Genomic DNA, 11,675 nt, shown 5'->3' on the forward strand with positions numbered 1-11,675 from the left:
ATCTGTAATTGGTCTGAATTATTACTAAATTCATGATGAATGTTATATAATAGTTATGATGTAGACAAATTGATATTTTAATATTCTGTTGGGCTTTAAAGAGATCAATGTTGTTAGACATGTTAGCTAATGCACCCTTTAGAAAGTCGTTTCTTGATAGTAAACAAGACTCATTAATCTTTGGGAACATAATCTGATGTTTGACGTTGACAAGTCTGACAAAAAGATTTTCTCTGATATTTAGGACTGTGACACCACTACCAGCTGACATTATATATTTAGTAATCGCTAAAAGAAATGTTAGGATCCACCACAATTATCTTTTTAACTCGCTGACACGTGTATCCATTCAATAAAGACAGTCACAAGTATATCTATCATCCAGATACCACTGCGCCAACCAATTTCACGATTCACTGAAGCCATTAAGTTTGAGATTACTGTCGTTAAGCATAAATACATTTTTCTCACTTTTAGAAACTTATGTAAACACCAGTAGCGAATGTTCGAAACCTACAATTTATTGAGGTTTTTGTTTTTTAAATTTATTGTGAGGTATAAGAGAATAATTTGTTGCTGAGCTTGAAGATGCTGGAGATCTAGGATTATCAAAATACTCTGGACTGAATAACTTTTTATTTATTCCAGAAATTTTATCAGGTGTTTAAAAAGATGTTTCTCTAGTAATTGGTCCAGTTATTCATCTATTTTATACTTATTATTAATTATTAATGACAAAAGCAGATATTTGAATAAAATTACTTGAATTAATTCATTGATGAAGTCTAGATTACTCCAAAATGTTTATTATAATAAATATTGTAACTATTATATTTATTATTATATTTTATTGTTTTTATTCCAGGACTAATAATTTCAACATTTTGTTCAATCATAAAGTAATTAAAAAATTATAAATCAATTTTATTGAAATGGAAATGAAAATAAAGAACTTGAAGGAATATTGGAATGGTCATTGCTCCAAAACCTTATAGAGTTGTAATGGATATGTTAATAGATAATTTCTAATAATTATCCATGACTAATATACCTAAGTTAAGCTGTGAAAAATAAACAGAGTCTTGAAGCATGAAATTAGCAGGGGATATGGAAACAAATATTTAAGAGTACAATATGACATTTACACTGAAGACTTCATTTGGGATGCTGTGTGGTCGATTGAGATTAAAAGTAGACAGTCTAGTCAAGAGGATACCGCCATACTCTACTGCCTGGGGGACCAATAGAAGGTACAGATGAAAGCAGAGTAAGGTTTTTGGTCCTTGAATGCCACACCCTCCATTGTGTCCGTGTATCGACCGAATCACGCTGGCTCTTTCTCTCTGTGAACTCACTTTCTATACTTCTCTCACCAGCATCTCTTACTTTTCAGTCGACGTTTTGCTAAATAAACATTCCATTTTCACACTGACATTAAATTTTCATTTTATTTTTATAATCTTGGAAATGACTTCATTTTTTTTTGTGTATTTTCTATGTAGCATAGACATTTTGATAGGTTGATCAAGTGATGACATCAGGGCTGTAAGCTACATATGGTATATAAATGCGCAACTACCCCAGTAAAGTGCACTCTTTCTTACCCTCCATACCCTCAAATAATATTTTGATAGCCTCAAGCTTGTCCCTCCCCTTTCGACCCACATATCGCTAGCAGGAAATTATTTTTCACGCTCTATCATCCTTTTACCTATTATCATCTTTCCTCACTCACGCATGATAGCTCTTTCTCTCTATCTAGACTTTCTTTCATTTATTTTATTGAAAATGAACTCGTTAACACAATACATGTCTACGAGGTATTTTTTTAACGCAATTGTCAATATTTTTACCTTGTGGTATTTTCATAATAATATTTGATCTAATTTGATTTAACATCAACATTCTATATATTTATTATTAATAATATAAATTAATTAATTTTTTCAAGTCATAACACTTAATTGTATTTTAATTAAAATTAATTTATATGCTTTATAATAAATGAAAGAAAAAAATTATTTTTAAATAAAGATAAGATAAATAGCAAAGATTTATGTTAAATTTTTAAAAAATTACTTGAAAAATATATTTATTTGACAAATTATTGTGTCCAGCTGCTATAAATGGTGTTAAAATTCAAAGAAGAATTAAATAAATTGCAGTTAAAGTTGAAAAACAATTTTATAAATCATAAATGTGATGTGACGAAATAGTAATGCTGATGATACATCTGTTAGGAATAGTGATGTTGAGTAATAATTTCTACATATACCATATCTGTCCTATTCGATTATATATAATATGATTACGAGATGATCCAATAATGTATAACGGTAGAAGAACTTTTTTTTTAAACGATATTTCTAAAGAATAAAATAGATGGTTGGAAATTTAATGGATCTTGCAGTTGAGTGAATATATATATAACGCTAAAATACATATTAAACGACACAGGTAGAGGAGGGATTTTACCAATCCGACAAATCTTTTCTCTGCCTCTTTTACGTTTATACTTTTTTTTCTTTTGTTACTTTTTCAACTGCTCTTTCTTGTTTCTTTGATCCTATCTAGATGCTGACAAGTGCACCACATTAGCCTTCTTTTACATCATCACTAAACTATAAGTGATATATACACTGAGAAAAAAAATTTTCTATACAAAAAAATGTTTATTTTATTAATAAAAATAATTTTAAATATTCGCAATAAAATATTTTATTGAATTTATTTATTTATTCTGATATTTAGTTCATGATTGTTATAAGTTTAAATACAAGTGACATTGGATTAATTCTCACTTTCTGAAGCCTCACTAGATTTCTTTGATAAAATAAAGGCTTTAAGGAGGACATTAATTAGAAATACACTTATTAATCAACGATCCTAATTTTAAATTTGAAATTTTTGTAGATATACATTAATTTATGTAGATCAGTGTCTGTTTATAGACTGATTCACTAGATATACATAGATCTCGAAATTTTTTTTGGTTTGTTAGATTAAAGAAAATTAAAGTAGATTTAAAAATTGGAAAAATGTAGATCTCTGTAGATCTATTTTATTGTTTCCCAGGCAGATTATTTAATGAGTAAAATATTTGCGTGAAAGGCCTGTTATTGACTTCGGGCATTGGATTTTGTAATGCTATAAATAAATAAATAAATAAATTGCAAATATTCAGAATTTTGATTTTATTAGTTGAGAAAGATGTTTCTTATTCACTGTCATTTTTATTTGGTGACTAATAATAATTATATTTAATATCCTCCCCAAAATAAAAATAAACCAACTTTATCTTCACACTTCTTCTAAAAAGGCTCAACTAAATATTTACATTTTAATAAAATAATTTAAATTAAATTTTCGTTATTTTCATGATGAAAAAATACAAAATTTTAGATGCCACAAATTTTTTTGTTCATCTTTGTATTCTTTAGTGAATAAAAAAATACCTTCAGAAGCGCACGAAAAAAAAAACACCCAACTGCATACGTTAGTTTAAATTAACGTGTATGTTAACGTGCTTCGCCACTTGTGTTGTTTTATCCTCCGTCGACGTAAAGGGCGAGCGAGTGGCGCGTTTGTTAAACCGATTTGCACATCGAATGCACTTCGAATTTCTCGCAACATCGGACAATTTCACAGGCAGTCCATTTCTCCCCCTTTTTACCTTTCTCTTTTATTTTCTTTCTATTTTTCTCCTATTTCCAACGCTTTTATAATAATACACTCGCCATTTCTACTAAATTATTTCTTTTTTTTTTTTACTCCAAAATTAAATTCGGTGATCTAATTATTAATTTAATATTTTCAGAGCTTACGGTGGTATGAGTCGTTAACAGACCATCTATTGTTTTTTTTAATTATAAATAGTGCGCAATAAATTATCTAAATATTACTGTAATTAATTACAATAATTAAATCAATTTTATAATAGTTAATAATATAAAAAATGTAATTAAAAAAAAAATCTTTTAACACGGATTTGAATAATTGAATTAATAAATTTTTTAAACTGGAAAACACCTCATTTTCATTAATTAAAAAAAAATATCGTAAATAAATCTTTCAATGAACACGTTGTTATAAAAGTTCATTTATTTTTACAACTGTGTTTATAACAATAATAAACAAAATTATTTATTTCTTATCAGTTATTCCTTATTTTGAAAAAGGACCAACACACATATTCTATCATCACAAAGGTTGCTACACTGCTAATTAAAGATTTCTCAAAATTAGTAGCTACAAACATTGTTTATGTTTTAAATAGATCTATTAAATATTGAACTCGAGTTCAGTCTTCTAAAATAAATCTAAAATTGCGTACGTATCTTATTGTTGTTTATTCAAATTATCACAGTGTAAAACTACGATATTTAATAATTAATTATTTATTATAAAATTCGTGAAAGCATACTTAAACTTTATATTTATGATTAATATAATAATAGACATACTGTTCTGAGTGTTTATTTTTATATTATGGCCATACTAATTTAAAAGATTGATTGATTAACTTGGAAAAAAAAAAAATTTAGAATGAGAAGTTGAGAGAAGAATATTTTTTAAATGGATGTATTTTGAAGAATAAAAATAGAGGAAGTAATTTAATAATTCACGTTGGTAAAACGATTGTCATGGCGCCAGATTTTGATAAATTTGGCACTAGCTAAGCTGGAACAACAGTATTGGGTTATGAATTAAGAGTATGAAATGAAGGAAAAGTGAGGGGAAAGAATGCAAGTGGTAGACTCTGTGGTATAACGTTGAGATCTTGGATAAACATCTCGAATTAGGCACACCAAGTACTTTTTCATCCATCCCCTTGGCATAGGACGTCTTTACGGCTTCGGTATGCCGTCGGTGTTCTAATGAACCGTTAGAGAGTGGGCAGGCGATATATTTCTCATGTACGGAAATAATACATTAATTTATTATCATCTCTATTATATTCAACACACTCTTATATTTAACTAGAGCGTGTAGAGTATAACAATGAACATCATGAGGAAGTTGAGCAAGTATTTATGTGTGCTTTGGTGAAAATAATGCAGCTTAAGTGGAATATTATTTATAATTCTTATTTAAAATGATTCTAGATTTCTAAAGGGATGGATATGGAGATATTTTTTTGAATTTATGAAAGGTAGAAATATTTTTATAACATGTATGCAGAGTTCAATGTGAAAAATTGAAGGAAAAGTTTAATGTTTTTTCAGCCGCGACTTTTTGGAATCTTTTGTGTGGTGAGCTGCAATATTGGCGAAGAAAAATTTTTCGGTGGGAAGTTTTTTGGTGAGTAAAATTTTTATTTAAAAAAATCATTATTATGAATGTTTTTGAAAATGTTTAGAAAATTATGGTGATTATTTTATACTTGAAAATAATAATTGTTAATGAAATAAAATATTTTATGTTAAAAAATAATTTATAAATAAATAATTGCTGATAATTATCAATAATAATTAATAATGAAATTAAAAGAATCATAAAATTGGTAATAAAAATGAATAATAATTAAAACTAATTCATAAAAAAAAATATATTTTGAAGTTATTAAAATTTTTGTATAAAGTAAATTTGTTCATCAAATTATTATTGATAAAAATTCAAATTAATTCGTCAACTGAGGATTAATTAATTGTAATTTATTTCAATTAAATCATAAAAATCATCTGTTGATAACGTTTGGAATTATTATTATAATAATCTAATAATTTTTATTCAATAAATTTTGTCAGTGTTTTTCTTTTTATGAAAAAATAAATTTAAAATTTCTCAGGTTAAACATATAACTTACATATCAACACCTTTAGAGAGCAAAAATCTATTTTTATTTTAATCTAAAAATTTCATTTAGTAATAATCTGAAAGTGAGAAGCTTAACCCTTATTATCCTGCAGAAAAATATTTAAAGATTTTCCCTATTCATATCCATAAACAAAAGTTATTTATTGTTTACTAAAATTTCCACAAACTCATTGTGCTCTTATTGACCCAAATTATTTATTGTTATCACTTTCTACATGTGATGACAATAAAAGAGTTTTTAGCATTAAAATTGATATAAAGCACCATCACTACGTTATTACTGATTTTTAAAATAAAAATATTTTTCCTACGTATTAAATAGCAATTTTATCGATTGGTTTATTTTACGTATTGCATTCAAATCTAAACTGAATTGTCAATTAAACTTTTTCCATTCAATTAAAAAAAAAAAAATTATTTATCTGTAAATATTTTCGATTTATCGTAACAGATATGATACAGCAACAGAAGAATAAATTGATGATAAAAATAAATTCATTAATGGATTATGAATCTTAGTTTTAATTGTAAATATTTAAAAATAAAAAAAAAAATATTTTGTTGTAATATATTAATATTAGCAGTAATATTTTTTATTGTAATGTAATATGAGTGCATAAATTGATCGAAGACTCATTAAAACACCATTTCACCGTTTAACTCATGTCTGGCAGACGATTTATTTCTTTAGGCACAATGAGGAAAAGGAAACGTGGTCGATTGGCTTTCAAGACAAATAAACGGGGTGCGGGTAAAGAGAGGATTGGGCTTTTAAGAAGTAAGAGAATACGTCGAGCAGATAACTTCTGAAGGCTACCAACTGTCTCTTCTACTTAACTCTAAACTCTCGTGTGTCAACTAAGAAAATTTTTTTTTCCTTTTCAAAAATATTTTTTTTACGTTGATATATTTATCAGATACTTCTTATCTTCACACGAGCTTTCAATGTAAAGGTGGATGAAAAAATACTAAAATAAGAAAGATTTAATGAACGTCAAGCACATGTGCACAGGTGTCGATTCAATTTATTCTTATTTAACAATAATTTACTTCTTTTTCTTAACCAGGGGACTGAAATTAAATTGATAGATTTTTTTAGATAATCATGATTTTTTGATATCATTTAGTAAAATATATCTCAACAGTGTCGATGTATATTTGAGGAATATATTTTTTCTGTATTTAACAGTGAAGAAATAACAATAATTTTACAATTAACCGTGTGAATATAACAATTCATTATCAAGAGACTTTGAAAATATTATCTTTAAACAATAAATATTTTTTGTGTAAATAAAAATAAAGTGCGCTCTTGAGCTATCTCGAGTTATTAAAAATATTAAATATGACCATTTAATACTACTCCATGAAAGGATAAAATAAAATAAATCCTGACGACGAACAAAAAACTGTTGTACCGAATTTGTTTAAATCCCGTTTTAAATTTTCTTTATTGTATTATCTTTAAAATAAAATTTGTCCGGAATCGATATCTTCAGTGGTTCTTGAGATATCGAAAATGAAAAAAAACGGGACGTACGTGCGTACAATTGTACGTACGTACATCCATTTTCAAATCTTCTAATATGCTTTGAAATGTCTCAAATCATCAAGATATAACCGAATTTCAAGAAAAAAACCCCATTACAATGATTTCCTAACGAAAAGTTAAAAATTGAATTACTTTTGTGTTATATGGATTTGATATAAAAATATTCAGTAGTATAGACAGAACTATAGGCCTTCTAAAAAATATTACTCCAAGCTTTAATAATTTTACAAGTCTTTTTTATGATTGTTATTATTGTGAATGAATGATTATAGATTTTACTTTAAACACAATTCATTAGATTTATTTACTGATGCAAATATTATTCTAAAAGGGATGCATATTTAAATTAAAAAAAAAAATATTTGTTTAATGTTTTTATAGGTAATATAAATAAACATTTATTTCATTAGTAATCTGTAGGTCAATAATAAACAATAATAATGATTATTACATGTCAATAACTTTTGTTATTACTTTTAATCCATTGCTAATACACACTAGGATCCCTTCAAAGTAAAGGATTATTTTTCTACAAAACAAATATTTTTCAAAACAAAATTAAAGTATTTTACTTTAATAATTAAAATTGTAAATAAAACTCGAAAATATTGTAAAGATAATCCCTTTGTTTTTGTTGAGAGAGAGAGAGAGAAAAAAAAGAAGCTTAAAATTAAAATAAAATTCTGAACTGTATGTCAGGATTTAACTGCAATATGTCCCGAAAGCTGGAGTCTGATGATAGGATTGAAGTGCAATGTTAGAGGGATATATAATAGTGTGTCAGGAATTTCCACAGTGAGATTGAAAGCAAAAAGAATCGCAGGACAGAATCGAACAGGACAATGTAGCGCACCGAGGCAATTTCACGCGACAAGTACCTTCATCAGCATATCAATAGCTCGACTAGGATTATCTGGATGCAGAGCAGTGATACTCTGCGGTTGGTGAAACCAGATAGGGTTGCGTATATTCAAACTGTACATTTTACCATCCACTTCTCTTTCTACTCCTCTCCCTTTCTCTTCAATATACTCGCAATTCTTATATCATTTTCATCCCTTTGCACTCAGAATAGTTCCAAATTATTTGGAAAAAATTACTGATCATTGAATGAACATCAAGAATTGATTTGGGATTGAAATAAAAGTGTTCTCATCATTGGATTTAATTAGTAAAGTTATAGATTGAGAATTATTCTTTGTTATTTTTAATATCAGTGGAGTTTTAAATGTTCAGTAAAAGACACACTATTTAGTAGTGTTGAATGTAAAAGTGATCATGATTGAAACATTGCTCCAAAGAATAAGAAAGATATCTGTTCAAAAAACTTGATAGAGTTTAAATTTGTAAAGATATGTTAGGTTGGCAAGAAAGTAGTAATTGAAGCATTATAAAATGTAGAGTATCATGAAGGTGGACACAAGTCAATGATGGACATGATAAAAACTCTTCTAGGTATTTCACTATTTTGATGCCAACCAAATAAAAAGAAGATTTACCCAATTAAAAACTTGGATTTTATTGTTCTTATTTATTTAGACCAAGTTTTTATTAATAATTAAAAAGTGAATATTTATTGTTAGAATTAATTGTTCTTATTAAAAGTAGACTAAGTTCTTGGAGAATTGGTTAAGCTTGAATTTATACTTAATGTCTGGCTCATATCTTAAAATGAAAAATTCAACAGTTTACTTGACTCATGATTACTCCACTTTGTTGAAGGCTTCTAAACCTCACTTTGTACTTCAACATCTAGAGTGATTTCATGAAACTCTATATAGCTAAAAGCTTATGAATAAAAGCAGATGTTAAATATTAAATTCTTAGTTGATTTATTTCATTTTCCAAAAAATTCCTTTTTTTCCAATTTTCCATTCACTATTTAATAAACATAAATATCTAAAATATGGTCATCATGTGTGAGTGAGTTGTATTTGTAACCCTTGAAATAAGTTTAAATTATGTATAAAAAAAAAGGGAAACCCTATTGAGTGTGGTATAAGTATAAGTATAAATCCTGTTAAATGTAAATTATATTTTGTAAGACCTAGAATTTTTTATGCATAGAACTGACAGATAGAACTGCTGGTCAACGTCTTGTAAAAAAAAGTTAGGTATAGCTGGTATGACTAGAGTCTATGTTACTACACAAATTCAAACAAAGAGCAAGAGGTTTCGAGACGTCGCAAAGTAATACATATGAAGAAAAATAATAAGCATAACCCATTCAAAATGACGATTTGGTTTATTATTTTTTCTGGTCACAGAATGATAATTTAAACACCATGGCATCGTATGGTAGGTCAAGGAAAGCATATTATTCTGATGTTTATTTTTTGAAGATTTTGATTTAATAAACACTTCACGGGGTTGGTTTATTACTATCAAAATGATGATGAAATTAATTTTTATTTTTATAATATCACTTGACAAATAAATAAAACTTGCGCTGTCTATCTATCTATAGTTCTTAAAATGGAACTTTGATATCTGGATACTAATCTAGCTCATAAACTCCAACTGTATTCAAATCTTTCGATTTTTTAAATCATTTTATTACTATTTGAGATCATCATTCTCAACAGTTAACTTGAGATTTAGTATTATTTATTTATTTTCCACTTGATTATTTTTTATCAACAATACTTTGTATTTAACAAAATACATAAATCATTGATGATGAGTTATTGTTCAATTAAATGAATATATTAATATTTTCTAACACTTAAAAAAGTGTTGGAGATCAAGGAACTGTCTTAGTTTTATTACATCACAATCATCTATCATAATGAAGTGGAATTTAAAATGAATTGTGACTTAAATGAACCTTATTTGATGATGTATAATTTTATTTCCAATATATTTAGTTAATCAAAAGTAATGGAAACTTACACTGAAAAATTAATATTCTTAAATGAAGTTTAATTTCAGTATGATTATGATGCAGAATGAAATTACTCTTGATCTAAGACTGTTTTTTTTAGTGCACTCATAATAAAATGACAACAGAATAGGAAAAGTTGATTAAATGTTTTCCAAATTTGTTTTCCCAAGCACACTAAAATGACTATGCATCAAACATTGTTTGTCACAAGTATCTTAAGGCATATTTAATATTCCTATCCCTAGATAGAGCTTAGATAAAATGGGAGCAAAAGATAATTAACTCTACCTGAAAGTTCGTAAAGGGGTTTGGTTAACTTCTATACTAACGATAGCCCAAGGCTCACCATAAAGAGTTTCCCTTGGATGGTTTCATTTAAATGAAAATTAGCTAAACCCCTCTAGGTTTCATCAGTTTTTCTAATATTTTTCTTATATATCTATGTCTCTTACTCCAACATTTTCTTATATATTACTCTATTTTATACAAGTCTATTTAACTAATCCAACTGGCTAGACTTGAATCAACTTGATGAATGAAGCTCAAGATCATCATCTGTCGGCTCGCTTGCTCACCAGTCTTCAGTCTCCAACATAAACGTTTCTCTTGGCAAATATCTATGTTGGATCCATAAGTAGTTCTCAGGTTTCTTGGTTAATTCTCTGAACTTAATTCACAATGAAGATACTCATTGCATTATTTAAAGTTATCTGTAAAGATTTCAAATATGGTGCACAAGACTTGAAAAGCAAGAGGCAAAGTATAAAATGATATGGCAAGGAAGAAGTGTCCCTCGAGTGTTTTTGCGTGCGGGAGTCGAACTCTTAGAATAACACCAGTCCAAATTGAATCCTTCGACTATAAGAAAGCTTTTCTTCTCCATTTTCTCCAACATTTTCTTCAGGCTATTCATACTCCTCTGTTATGAATATATGTATACGTATGTATTATGTCTATTTACTTAGATATTTCATTCAACTTTTCTAAGAGTTTCGACCTTTTTGACAAAATAATTCTTGACCCAATTCAAGTAAATGTTATAATATAATTTGTGTGAGTCAAAAAAATTTATTAAAACATATACGTGTTGAACATGAAACAGAGTCAGTGTGCCATGAATAGTTCCAAGATCACCTGATATAAATTTTCTAATCTAAAATAAATATTGGAATATCTGTTACGCTATTATACATTTTATAGACATTTATGTGTGCAGGAGGCATTCTAGTTTATCGTTCATTTTAATTATTTCTGTACCAGTTAGTTTTTTAAGGTTGAAAAAATAATATTCTTCTGTACATAATCTTCTTATAAAGGTTAAGTAATTTTTAGCCTGTTAGATAAGTGTATTATAATGGTGATGATAAAAGCTGTTTTCAAGCAATTTCAGAACAAAGCCAGAGTATTATTATTATTAATTGT

The 11,675-nt window shown here is 27.3% G+C and overlaps 1 protein-coding gene across 2 annotated transcripts in view; it reads right to left on the reverse strand.

The window, feature by feature from the left end:
* LOC118072067 (probable G-protein coupled receptor B0563.6) overlaps positions 1 to 11,675 on the reverse strand; it is a 100,782-nt gene that overhangs the window by 53,837 nt on the left and 35,270 nt on the right. The window lies entirely within an intron of this gene.

This window comes from Chelonus insularis, unplaced genomic scaffold (assembly GCF_013357705.1).
Source record: "Chelonus insularis isolate UGA/USDA-ARS -01 unplaced genomic scaffold, ASM1335770v1 contig_88_pilon, whole genome shotgun sequence".
Classification (NCBI taxonomy): domain Eukaryota; kingdom Metazoa; phylum Arthropoda; class Insecta; order Hymenoptera; family Braconidae; genus Chelonus; species Chelonus insularis.